The sequence below is a fragment of the Orcinus orca genome, chromosome 12 (genome assembly GCF_937001465.1).
Source record: "Orcinus orca chromosome 12, mOrcOrc1.1, whole genome shotgun sequence".
NCBI lineage: Eukaryota > Metazoa > Chordata > Mammalia > Artiodactyla > Delphinidae > Orcinus > Orcinus orca.
In genome coordinates this window covers 21,421,227-21,433,933 of record NC_064570.1, presented here as the reverse complement: position 1 = coordinate 21,433,933, position 12,707 = coordinate 21,421,227, and the positions used below count along the sequence as shown (strand labels likewise).

The window sequence follows — 12,707 nt, the reverse complement described above, 5'->3', positions numbered from 1 at the left end:
GGAGGGAGGGAGGGAGGAAGAGGGAGAGACTCAGCCAGCGACGTCATCGGATCCCCCAGCGCGTCCCAGGGAGGGAGGCTGAACCAGAAAAACCAGTCTGGAGCCGGCGAACAGAGAGGGTTGAGCGGCGTGCGGGGAGACTGGGGAGGGAGGCGACCGGGAGGGCAGGGCCGGGCCCTGCCAAGGCCGCTCCGGGCGGGAAGATCGCGGCCGCGCTCCCGCTCGCTCCGGTCGGGGATCTCCCCGGAGAGCCGGTCTCTACTTGTCTTGCAAAAAAAAAACCTTGGGCGTCTTTAGGAGCCTGAGAATTTCCTTTAGGGATGTGGAAACCTCCTCCCCCCACCCCCATCTTCCCTATTCCCCAGATGATAGTTCCCTGTCTTGAAGACACACGGAATTATAGAATAATTAGTATTGTCTTTATGATTTTGTCCGGGTACCTCTGATCCCTTTCCTCTCCCTCGCCCCCGCCTCTACTCACATTTATGCTATCGGTCAAGAAAAACAAAATCAGACTGTAGCTCCTGGCTGCATTTCTGGAGCTTTGCAAAGTGTTTTAGTAGCCCTTCCCTTGCCCCTGCGGAAGCACGAACTTTTCACGCGCTCGAAATGCCCCCATTGCCTTCCCCGGGGTCACTCTTCAGGGCTCCCTGGGCGCACCCAGTTCGGGGAACGCGGCCCGCCCTCGCCGGGGTATTCAAATCGGCTTGGGCAGCGGCGCGGGGAGCAGTTGCCGGTTTCCTGGTGGGCCGCGCTGGGACCTGGGGCGAGCAGCCGCCTCCAGCCTGCGCGCTTCCCTTCCTCCGAAGGGACGCGAGTGAAATCACACCCAGAGCGGGGAGAGCGGGGCCAGGGGGCGGGGGAATCCCAGGCGAGTGGGGCCGGGGCGCTGGGCTTCCTCCCCGGCCCGGCGACACCCGGGGGACACCGGGGCTCCCTCGAGCCGCTAGCCTGCCTGTGTGGACTCGTGTGCACCCTTGGGGGAGGTTCCCGGGAGGCCGCGGCGGCCGGACCGCGGTGAGGGGCCGCGGGGCCGAGCGGACGCCCTGAGCGCCGCGTCCGGGTGGTCTCCGGGCCGGTCGGGGACCGCGCGCCGCCCCTGCCGGGCGCCCAAGTAGCCGAGCCGAGCGGAGCCGAGTGCCCGGGCGCCGCGGGCCGAAGCGGCCCTCCCCACCCAGCGGCCGCGCCGCCGCCCTGCCCCGGGCGGAGTAAACAACAGACGCGCAAGATTTGACCTGGCGCGACCCGGATTTCTGGCCGGGGTTCCCCCTGAGCAGGTGACTCCGTGGGAGGGGTGGAAATTAGTCTCTGGAATTCCGGGCCAAAGACATTCACTGTGGTTCTGCTTTTAAGGCAGGTATTTCACCGACAACTGCGGAATGTTTTGCGTCTCAAGTTTCAGATTTCGCGGAAAGGGACCAAATGTCAAGGCATATCAAATATTCCTTTCCCTTTTCATTAAAAGCGAGTGCATTAAAAGGACAGCCCCTTTAATGACTGCGAGAATAGCACTGCCGGTTTCGTTTTTGTTTTGTTTTCATTTCGACCTATAATCAGTGTATTTCTGAGGTGCCCGAGCAATGGCGACATAGCCGTGAAGGGCGACTCTGCAAAATAAACCGGTGATACATTTTTTTATCGATACTTTTTTTTCAAAGGAGAAAAATCTGAACTATTTGAAATAAGTTGCACTGTGTCCTTTGAGATTGATCTCATTTAACTTCAGGGCCTACTTCCACTTAAGCGGCTTCTCCTTTCATTGTATAAGTTCTTTAATATTCAGCCTTTCTTGACTTGAAGCAATTAATAAAAACTGCCCCCTCATCATTTTCTCTTAAATGTACGCCATTGCATTTTTAAAACGTCCACTTAAAACGCAAAACGTGATTTTCGAACATTTTTTTCACTTCCAAACCCACCTGCTACATACTCCCAGAGCCCATTTTATTTAATTGCTTAATAGAGAAGATTAAGCACTTTCTTTAAGAATCCAATTTCCCTTCAGCACACACAGCAGCAGCTGCCCAAGCTCCCAGAAACTGAGCAAGGAAAGTGGCAAGCAGCGTTTTGCTTCACAAGAATAAATATTAGTTGAAATCTTAAATGCCTATTTTAAAGGACTAGATTAAGTGGTATAATGTGAATATTAGGATATTTAGGTAATTCGTTTAAATATATTTTTTAAAAAAAGCAAATAGACATCAGTTTTGATGACCTAAGACCCCTAAAGACAGTCATGAGTCAAATTTTGATTCTTACTGCCTTGTTCCAAAATCATCAAGCACTAAAGAAGATAGCCTGAATTGAGTTGAAGCACAAGTAAAAATATTTATGAATATGTGTAAACTAGGTGACATCCCCTCTGCTAGGAAGAATCACTGTCTTTAAGTAAAGGCATCCCTGTCTCCAGCCCCTAATGCTGACACATGTCTGTCTAGTTGCTTATATTTAAGGGCAATATGGTAACAGAAAAACTCCTCTCCCCAGAAAACTTCTGTAGTCAAAACCAAAACTGGCATTGGTAAACTGTGCACTCAGCCCTAAGGAGATCTATGGAAAGTGAGGTTGGCTGGAGCATAGCTGACCCCATCTAGGCACCCATATGGAGTATCACAACAAGGTAGGAACTTTCTTTTCATTACTTGTCTTTCTTATTACTTCTCAGTTTCAAAGGAAAGGGAAATCTGGTAATCTGGATTATGAGATATTAAGAAAGTAAAATAATTAATGTCCGCATGGCAGTATGGAATTTTTACAGAGTCAGAAATCGAACTGACAGCACTTTCATTCAAAAAATATGCATTGAGTGCCTACTATGTGCTGAAGATACTTAAGATACATCAGTGAACACATGAAAGATCTCTGCTGTCCTGTAGCTTGTATCCTAGTGGGGGGAAAGGAGATGGATGAGGAACAGGATAGAAAATAGCCATAAGAAATAAATGGTAGAGAACTTCGGAAGATAAAAAGAATTACAGGGAAAAACAAAAATAGGGTAAAGGATGTGTGTGGGATTGGGGGGGTGTTTCTGTATTAAATAGGAATGTCAGAATAGGACTCATTGAGAAGTGACATTCCTGCCAAGGCTTGAAGGAAATGATTTAGCAGTGGACAGACCTGGAGTAAAGAACTTTTCAGGTAGAGAGACCAGCTAAGATAAAGCTCTAAGACCAGAGCAAGCCTGGCATGTTTGTGGACCTTAAGAGAAACAGTGTGATGGGAAAAGATGTGACAGCCAGTGAATAGAACAGCCTCCCAGGCCACTGTAAGGACTTTTCTCATTGAGGAAAAAGCTTGACAAAGGACAGATTTATGGCCATTGCCACCCAATCCCACTGAACCTGAACCTTTATGGGCCCAGGAATCTGCATTTTAACAGACAATGCAGTTGACACTTATCCATTCTAAAGCTTGAGACCTACTGCCACAGAGCATGGAAGCTGATACACCCAGGCAGGAGAACTGGGTACCAGGAGCCATTGTACCTAAAGCTTCCAGAACCAGGCAAGGCCATGTTACTAATCAGGACTCTTTCAGTTGGCAAGTTTCAATCCTCAACTCAAATTAGCTTAATGAAAGGGACTTCACTGACTCACACAACTAGAATTTCACGGACTAAATTCCAACTCAGTGGGATCCTGAGGCTCAAATGCTGTTACCCTGGTTCAGTCATTTCTCCTCTCACAGCTCTTTGTGTCTCTCTGCTTCATTTCTCTCTTCAGACAAACATTCTGCAGGGTGGTGGCAGCAGTCCCAGATTATTGTTTTCCTAGGTTAGCAACCCCAGTAGGAAAAGACCTTCCCAGATAGCTCAGGCTGCCTTAGTAGTCAAGTCCTTGCACCTAAACCAATCACTGAGCTCTGGGTGATGGGATGATCTGATTGGTCATATCTTTCCCTGGAGTGGGGATGTGGTCCTCATGGAAAGACAAGTTCCCAAAGGAAAGAAGAGGAGTTAAGTATTGGGGGTTGGAGGTGTCCACTAGTTTCCTTAAGTCTTTGGCCTTGGTTTCTCTATTTTTTTTAAGTAAGGAAGTGGGTCAAGATCATGTGGCTGACTCCTTATGACTATACATTCTATATAAATCTCTGTAATAAATACCTCCAGAAAACTGTGCAAAATGAATTAACTGGCATGCCATTCCCTCAGATAAATTTATAAAAAAGGTTTGCGATACTGGCAGCTATTAACGTTGCAAAACTGGACTATACTTCCCTTATTTAAACGAAATGTGTTCCTGGAACAAGTGGTGTCTGAACACCACAACCACGTTCCAACTCTGTTTCTACTCGCCTCCAGATTATGTGAGTTTAAGTACGCTTCTTCCTCTCAGCATCCAATAATCGTGGCCTCTTGATTTCTTTGTGGCCACCTGGGGTACAGAGCAAGGAATCTTGCTCTACACAAATGTATCTGTAAAATGCCAGACCCTGTTTGGCATGAGCATACAATTTTTTTTCTAATAATATGGCCCTATTTGGGGAAACTACTCCAAATCAGAAAGGATGTGGAAACTATGATGTAGTTCAAACTCTGGGCAGCCTCTGAATGAAATGCTATTTTCTTTAGAATTATAGTAGCTGCCTTCAACATTATGAGGTATATAACTAGTATTTAATATGTCCTATAAATGTCTTCAGTGTTCTTCAGGGTAATTGGGATCTCAAAAGATTTGGTTAGGATCCAAACACATACACATTCTGTATTTTAGCTCAGTGTTATTTTTTTAAAATGAAAATGCCACACGTCAAAAAGTGTTTACTTTGTTGGACAAACCAAATCGGTTCTCAAAAGATGACCGTCGCTTATGAAAAGTAATTATTCAGTAGCTCTAAAACAAACCACCTGAATGCTTATGACCAAGAAGGAAGTCAGACTGTATCTAGTATTTACATTAGACACCAGTTTCATAATCACTGACTTGTGTGAAAACTGGTGCAGAAATTCTGTAAACTCTTTGCTGTTTTTGATACCTGCTTTTTGTTCTGTTTTGTAAAAATGATAAACTTCAGAAAATAAAATGTAAGTGTTGAATAAAATATATATATATATCCATAAAATACTAAAGGGGTACCTGCTATGGGGTTCTGATGAATAAATGGATTATAGCCTTGGGTCTTAATAAAGAGGCATGATTTAGAACTGCCTTCTAATGGATCTCCCACTTCCTACTCATCTGCTTTAATTGGTATATGGAGAAAAATTAAGCAGAATCATGATTTGTGTGGTGTGAAGAAGACTTAGGTCTCCAAAAATTAGTTGAAGAAAAGAATCTTGAGGGAGAATCAGCCTGTCTGTTGAATTGTTACTAGGATACAAGCCACTGTAATGCAGACCAGTCTCTTTATCCCAGTATAACCTCCTTTGGTTGGGGAGTGGAAGGAGGGGGTGGTAATTAAGGACAAATCAGCTAAAGCCAGACTTACTGAGTGAGACACAAGGTGACATCTGTTAGGATGAAGGATAAAGCTCTGATCCTCCTGCCTTTTGCAGGGTGGGTGGAGCCCAGAGATATCCAACCAACCACATGTCACCCCACACTCCAGAGTTTCTCTAGGTATATTCCAAAGACCACCTGTAGCAATGTTTCTTGAAATGCCTATTTAAAAGTCTGGGCTGTCCCCTAAAGTTACAAATCAGAATCCTCAATGTTAGGCCTGGGCAACTCCTAAGTGAATAAGATTCCCCTGACTCCTATTCTCATTTAAGCTTGAGAACCACTGCTTTACACTTTACCCCTAAGACTGATCTGGGGCTGGCTGGCTGCCTGAGAACCCCCTTCTCCCCTCTTTATCACATTCCTCAGGTTTCATGTGATCCCTTTTGACAAGTTGGCCCTTTTTATTCTTCAAAGACATTCTCTTGGATCTTATTTTAACCAGATTTCATCTTTGTAAAAATATGTTAGAAAAGAAAAGGCCCCAGTGAATAAACCAGCCCTGGGGATGGGAAGGATGGAGAGCGGATGAAGGCCTGCTGGAGAACAGAATTAGGAATGTACAGGGGAGAAAAGGGTGAGGGAGAGTTTAGTTGATGGGGATGAACAAGATGCAAACAAACTTTGATGACTTTCTGGTTTAGCTTGGGACTAGCCATGTCCACAGTTTCTGAAAGCGTACTGCACATTTCAGCAGTCCAAGCTGCTAGGGAAACTAGCTTCTTCATTCTTGAGAGCACTCAAGGGCTGCACACATCTGGTCTTTATCCTAAGTTATCCTAAACCAAGTTCAGTGGTTTCTCATGGAAAACCTTCTTGAAGAGTAAAGAACAAAAAAATCAGATTAGGAAACAGTCAGTAGCAGGAGTAGGACTCTGTCCAGGATTACTGAAGCCCAAATGCCCCCTTAGATATAGGGAAACGTAGGCTTACAATGCCTCATTAATAATTTAACAACATCAAATTAGACCTTCCCCACTCTACTCTCTTCCATCACCTCCCCACTCCAAAATAAGTCGTAGCTGAAATTCCTTCACTCAACAGTCATCACTTGGGGTTAAGGCTTTGCACCTATAGAAATCTTCCATTTCGAGCCAAATACAAATAGTGAGGTCTTAATATCTTAAGCTCTTAATAAGTCATTAACTTCTTATGAGAGATTAATTTATTAAATTGCCTTTCCAGAGTGACAGCTACCTTAGGACGCACACTGATTTATCTTGATAAAGCAAAAATGGGAATGATATTGGGGGCCTGGGTAAGACAGAGAGGCCAAAGCTTGGACAGAACTGCTATGGGCTAAACTAGAGGTCTAGGAATAGGACATAGACTAAAGGGGAAAAGTTGTGGAAATATGAAGTGAGAGAGAGGCAAAGCAGAACAAGGTCTTTGGCACCCACTGAGGATGCCTCTGCTCAGGACCCATGGAGAGGGCACCATGATGATCTGCGCTTCTCAGGGAGCAGTGAGGTGGGTGGCTCTGTCAGCCCAAAGTATATGTCCCACTCGCACCTTGAGCTAGAGGGAGACTTGTCTTCCCTCTCTAGGCCTCCACTTCCTCATCCAAACAACAAAGGGATCCCCTTCTAACCACAGATTCTGAAATTTGAACTCCTGGCAATCCAGCAGGGTCAGAAGGGAGGGAACAGGAAGAGAGGGGAGCAGAAAGGAGAAAAATAGGGGAAAGAGCTTATCAAGGACCTTTGCATTCCTCCCAAGCTATTGAGTGGTTTCTTAGGGCAAAACCTCAATTTCTAGTTCTAAAGAAATTGATATATTTGGGAGGATGGATAAATAATGGGTAAGATGGGATGCAGCAAAAGCAGTTCTAAGAGGGAAGTTTATAGCAATACATTCCTACCTTAAGAAACAAGAAACATCTCAAATAAACAACCTAACCTTACACCTAAAGCAATTAGAGAAAGAAGAACAACAACAAAAAAAAAAACCCAAAGTTAGCAGAAGGAAAGAAATCATAAAGATCATATCAGAAATAAATGAAAAAGAAATGAAGGAAACAATAGCAAAGATCAATAAAACTAAAAGCTGGTTCTTTGAGAACATAAACAAAATTGATAAACCATTAGCCAGACTCATCAAGAAAAAAAGGGAGAAGACTCAGATCAATAGAATTAGAAATGAAAAAGGAGAAGTAACAACTCACACTGGAGAAATACAAAGGATGATGAGAGATTGCTACAAGGAACTCTATGCCAATAAAATGGACAACCTGGAAGAAATGGACAAATTCTTAGAAATGCACAACCTTCCAAGACTGAACCAGGAAGAAATAGAAAATATGAACAGACAAATCACAAGCACTGAAGTTGAAACTGTGATTCAAAATCTTCCAACAAACAAAAGCCCAGGACCAGATGGCTTCACAGGTGAATTCTATCAAACATTTAGAGAAGAGCTAACACCTATCCTTCTCAAACTCTTCCAAAATATAGCAGAGGGAGGAACACTCCCAAACTCATTCTACAAGGCCACCATCACCCTGATACCAAAACCAGACAAATATGTCACAAAGAAAGAAAACAACAGGCCAATATCACTGATGAACATACATGCAAATATCCTCAACAAAATACTAGCAAACAGAATCCAACAGCACATTAAAAGGATCATACACCATGATCAAGTGGGGTTTATCCTAGGAATGCAAGGATTCTTCAATATACGCAAATCAATCAGTGTGATACACCATATTAACAAACTGAAGGAGAAAAACCATATGATCATCTCAATCGATGCAGAGAAAGCTATTGACAAAATTCAACATCCATTTATGATAAAAATTGCAGAAAGTAGGCATAGAGGGAACTTTCCTCAACATAATAAAGGACATATATGACAAACCCACAGCCAACATCGTCCTCAATGGTGAAAAACTGAAACCATTTCCACTAAGATCAGGAACAAGACAAGGTTGCCCACTCTCACCACTATTATTCAACATAGTTTTGGAAGTTTTAGCCACAGCAATCAGAGAAGAAAAAGAAATAAAAGGAATCCAAATCAGAAAAGAAGAAGTAAAGCTGTCAGTGTTAGCAGATGACATGATACTATACATAGAGAATCCTAAAGATGCTACCAGAAAACTACTAGAGCTAATCAATGAATTTGGTAAGTAGCAGGATACAAAAGTAATGCACAGAAATCTCTAGCATTCCTATGCTAGAGATGAAAAATCTGAAAGTGAAATTAAGAAAACACTCCCATTTACCATCGCAACAAAAAGAATAAAATACCTAGGAATAAACCTACCTAAGGAGAAAAAAGACCTGTATGCAGAAAATTATAAGACACTGATGAAAGAATTTAAACATGATACAAATAGATGGAGAAATATACCATGTTCTTGGATTGGAAGAATCAACATTGTGAAAATGACTCTACTACCCAAAGCAATCTACAGATTCAATGCAATCCCTATCAAACTACCCCTGGCATTTTTCACAGAACTAGAACAAAAAATTTCACAGTTTGTATGGAAACACAGAAGACCCTGAATAGCCAAGGCAATCTTGAGAAAGAAAAACAGAGCTGGAGGAATCAGGCTCCCTGACTTCAGACTATACTACAAAGCTACAGTAAACAAGACAGTATGGTACTGGCACAGAAACAGATATATAGATCAATGGAACAGGATAGAAAGCCCAGAGATAAACCCACTCACATGTGGCACTTTATCTTTGATAAAGGAGGCAAGAATATACAGTGGAGAAAAGACAGCCTCTTTAATAAGTGGTGCTGGGAAAACTGGACAGCTACATGTAAAATAGTGAAATTAGAACACTCCCTAACACCATACACAAAAATAAACTCAAAATGGATTAAAGGCCTAAATGTAAGGCCAGGCACTTTCAAACTCTTAGATGAAAACATAAGCAGAACACTCTATAACATAAATCACAGCAAGATCCTTTTTGACCCACCTCCTAGAGAAATGGAAATAAAAACAAAAATACACAAATGGAACCTAATGAAACATAAAAGCTCTCGCACAGCAAGGGAAACCATAAACAAGATGAAAAGACAACCCTCGGAATGGGAGATAATATTTGCAAATGAAGCAACGGACAAAGGATTAATCTCCAAAATGTACAGGCAGCTCAAAATCAAAAAAGCAAGCAACCCAATCCAAAAATTGGCAGAAGACCTAAATAGACAATTCTCCAAAGAAGATATACAGATTGGCAACAAACACATGAAAGAATGCTCAACATCATTAATCATTAGAGAAATGCAAATCAAAACTATAATGAGATATCATCCCACACCATTCAGAATGGCCATCATGAAAAAATCTATAAACAATAAATGCTGGAGAGGGTGTGGAGAAAAGGGAACCCTCTTGCACTGTTGGTGAGAATGTAAATTGATACAGCCCCTATGGAGAACAGTATGGAGGTTCCTTAAAAAACTAAAAATAGAACCACCATACGACCCAGCAATCCCACTACTGGGCATATACCCTGAGAAAATCATAATTCAAAAAGAGTCATGTACCAAAATGTTCATTGCAGCTCTATTTATAATAGCCAGGACATGGAAGCAACCTAAGTGTCCATCAACAGATGAATAGATAAAAAAGATGTGGTACATATATACAATGGAATATTACTCAGCCATAAAAAGAAACGAAATTGAGTTATTTGTAGTGAGGTGGACGGACCTAGCATCTGCCATACAGAGTGAAGTAAGTCAGAAAGAGAAAAACAAATACCGTAACTAACACATGTATATGGAATCTAAGGGGAAAAAAAAAAAAAGGTCATGCAAAACCTAGGGGTAAGACAGGAATAAAGACACAGACCTACTAGAGAATGGACTTGAGGATATGGGGAGGGGGAAGGGTAAGCTGTGACAAAGTGAGAGAGTGGCATGGACATATATACACCACCAAACATAAGATAGATAGCTAGTGGGAAGCAGCCGCATAGCACAGGGAGATCAGCTCGGTGCTTTGTGACCACCTAGAGGGGTGGGATAGGGAGGGGGGGAGGGAGGGAGATGCAAGAGGGAGGAGATATGGGGATATATGTATATGTATAACTGATTCACTTTGTTATAAAGCAGAAACTAACACACAATTATACTTCAATAAAGATATTAAAAAAATAATAATAATGGTTATGGATAAGGGGATAGAGATTTTGGTTTAAACCTATGCTATATAAATTCAATGTGCTGTATGCCCAGAAATGAGAAGAATTTTTTTCCCATTATCAGCCTTAAAACGTTTTAGGGAAAAAAGTGTTTTTCTTGAATTTATCCAATGAAGCCTTTTACTGGTACCTAAATCCTTACACTTAGGTTATTTCTGAGAATAGTGACTTGACCCACTCCCAATCTATCCACTGATCAGATCTGACCCTCTTTTATATAGCTTGGAATCTGAGTTAAGAGGAGAAAAAGAAGTCAAATAGTTGTCACAAAGCTTGAGTAGTGACTCAGGCCCTTAGCTAGACACTTTATGTAAAATAAGGTAGCATGTTAAAAGCCTTACGTCAGAGGAGATCTACTAGTAGAGGATATTAGCTGAGACCCAGAGGAGAACACTCTCAGCAAAGCAGGAGATAGCAAAATTACATAGATGTTCAGCAGGGGCGTTCATTAAGCTGTTACTTCAGTAGCAACACAGTGCAGGGCATAACCACTGAGATGGTCCCATGCAACCATCAGTGTGCATCATGAGCTCAAACCATGGAGAGGAGTGTGTCATAGCAATACATTTTGCATAAGGAAAGGAAGAAATCCATGATCGTTTAGAAAGATTTCCACAAGAGAAAATTAAAGTTATTTTAAAAATATTTTGTAGCTAAGAGGGTTAAGATTCAGTTATCTGAAAAGTCCACCTACATAGATGAGACCATTCTCATTGATTTTCATAGAGTATAGCAGTACCGGAAAGCTAATTATTTGGTTTATTCTTTTTAAAAATTTTTTATGGAGGAGGCACTTATTCAGTATGTCATTTCCCATTGACATTCTTGCCTATATAGATGAATATGTCAAAAGGCTCTGTCCCAGCAAACTGACATACTTCATGTCCCCCTAGTGCCCTCTAATTTTATCTATCATTGTCTTCTAATTATTTCTCCTGATCTAGACTGTGGAATCCTCAATTAGCAGAGACTGTGTCAACTATGCATTGGGGTGAACAAATACAATAAATTTTAAAGTTAGTGTTTTACACCTGCCTTCTTACCTTTCCCTGGCCGCTGTGTACAAGCCCTGGCATGGCCTTAGCCAAATAAAGTCTCCTATAATGACACAGATAGGGTCAGAGTTAAAACAGATCTACGTTGAAAAGAATAATATGTGGCTTTGGGAAAGCAGCCCGTTCTGCTGTTGATCTTAGATCCGTCCTTTAAGGCAATAATTACTTTCGCACAATCAAAGATTTTGTGCTGAGCATTAGGGTTGCCTGGCAAAGCAGCAAGCTTACGAAATGCCATGCACACAGACTGGGCCTCGTTGGACTGATACATCAGTTAGTATTATTTTTAAATTTAGGTACACAAAACGAACACATTGGGGCTTCCCTGGTGGCGCAGTGGTTGAGAGTCCGCCTGCCGATGCAGTTCGTGCCCCTGTCTGGGAAGATCCCACATGCCACAGAGCGGCTAGGTCCGTGAGCCATTGCCGCTGAACCTGCGCGTCCGGAGCCTGTGCTCCGCAACGGGAGAGGCCACAACAGTGAGAGGCCCGCGTACCGCAAAAAAAAAAAAAAAAAAAAAAGACCTTCCTCAAAAATTCTAGATACACCAATTACTGGCTGGGAATTCAGCAAATTATTTTTAAAACTTTGAGTATCAGTTTCTTTATCTGTAAAATAGAGGTAGAAATATTTACTATGCAGCGTTATTGTAATTTGTGTACAGTGTCTAGCCAATTGCCTGGCTCCTAGTAGGTGTTCTCTAAATGCTAGTTCCTCCTTTTATTTATCTTTTGTCTTCAGCACTCATTTCAGTGCAGACAAATAATAGGAATAGGCCACAACAGTGAGAGGCCCGCGTACCGAAAAAAAAAAAAAAAGAACACATTGTAAGTATATAACTAGATCGCTTTTTGCATATACCTATGTGTGCGTTTGTATAACCATTACCCTGATCAAGATGGAGGATGTTTTTAACACTGCAAGATGATTTCTTGTGGCTTTTCCCAGTTATTATACCCCTGAGGTAATCAGCATTCTAACTTCTATCTCCATAGATTAGTTTATGAGTGAAGACATCTATCATCTATCCATGTATCTAT

The 12,707-nt window shown here is 42.2% G+C and overlaps 1 protein-coding gene across 1 annotated transcript in view; it reads left to right on the top strand.

Moving 5' to 3' along the window:
- Window positions 1-12,707, top strand: part of LOC125960724 (basic proline-rich protein-like) — a 38,568-nt gene that overhangs the window by 1,635 nt on the left and 24,226 nt on the right. The window lies entirely within an intron of this gene.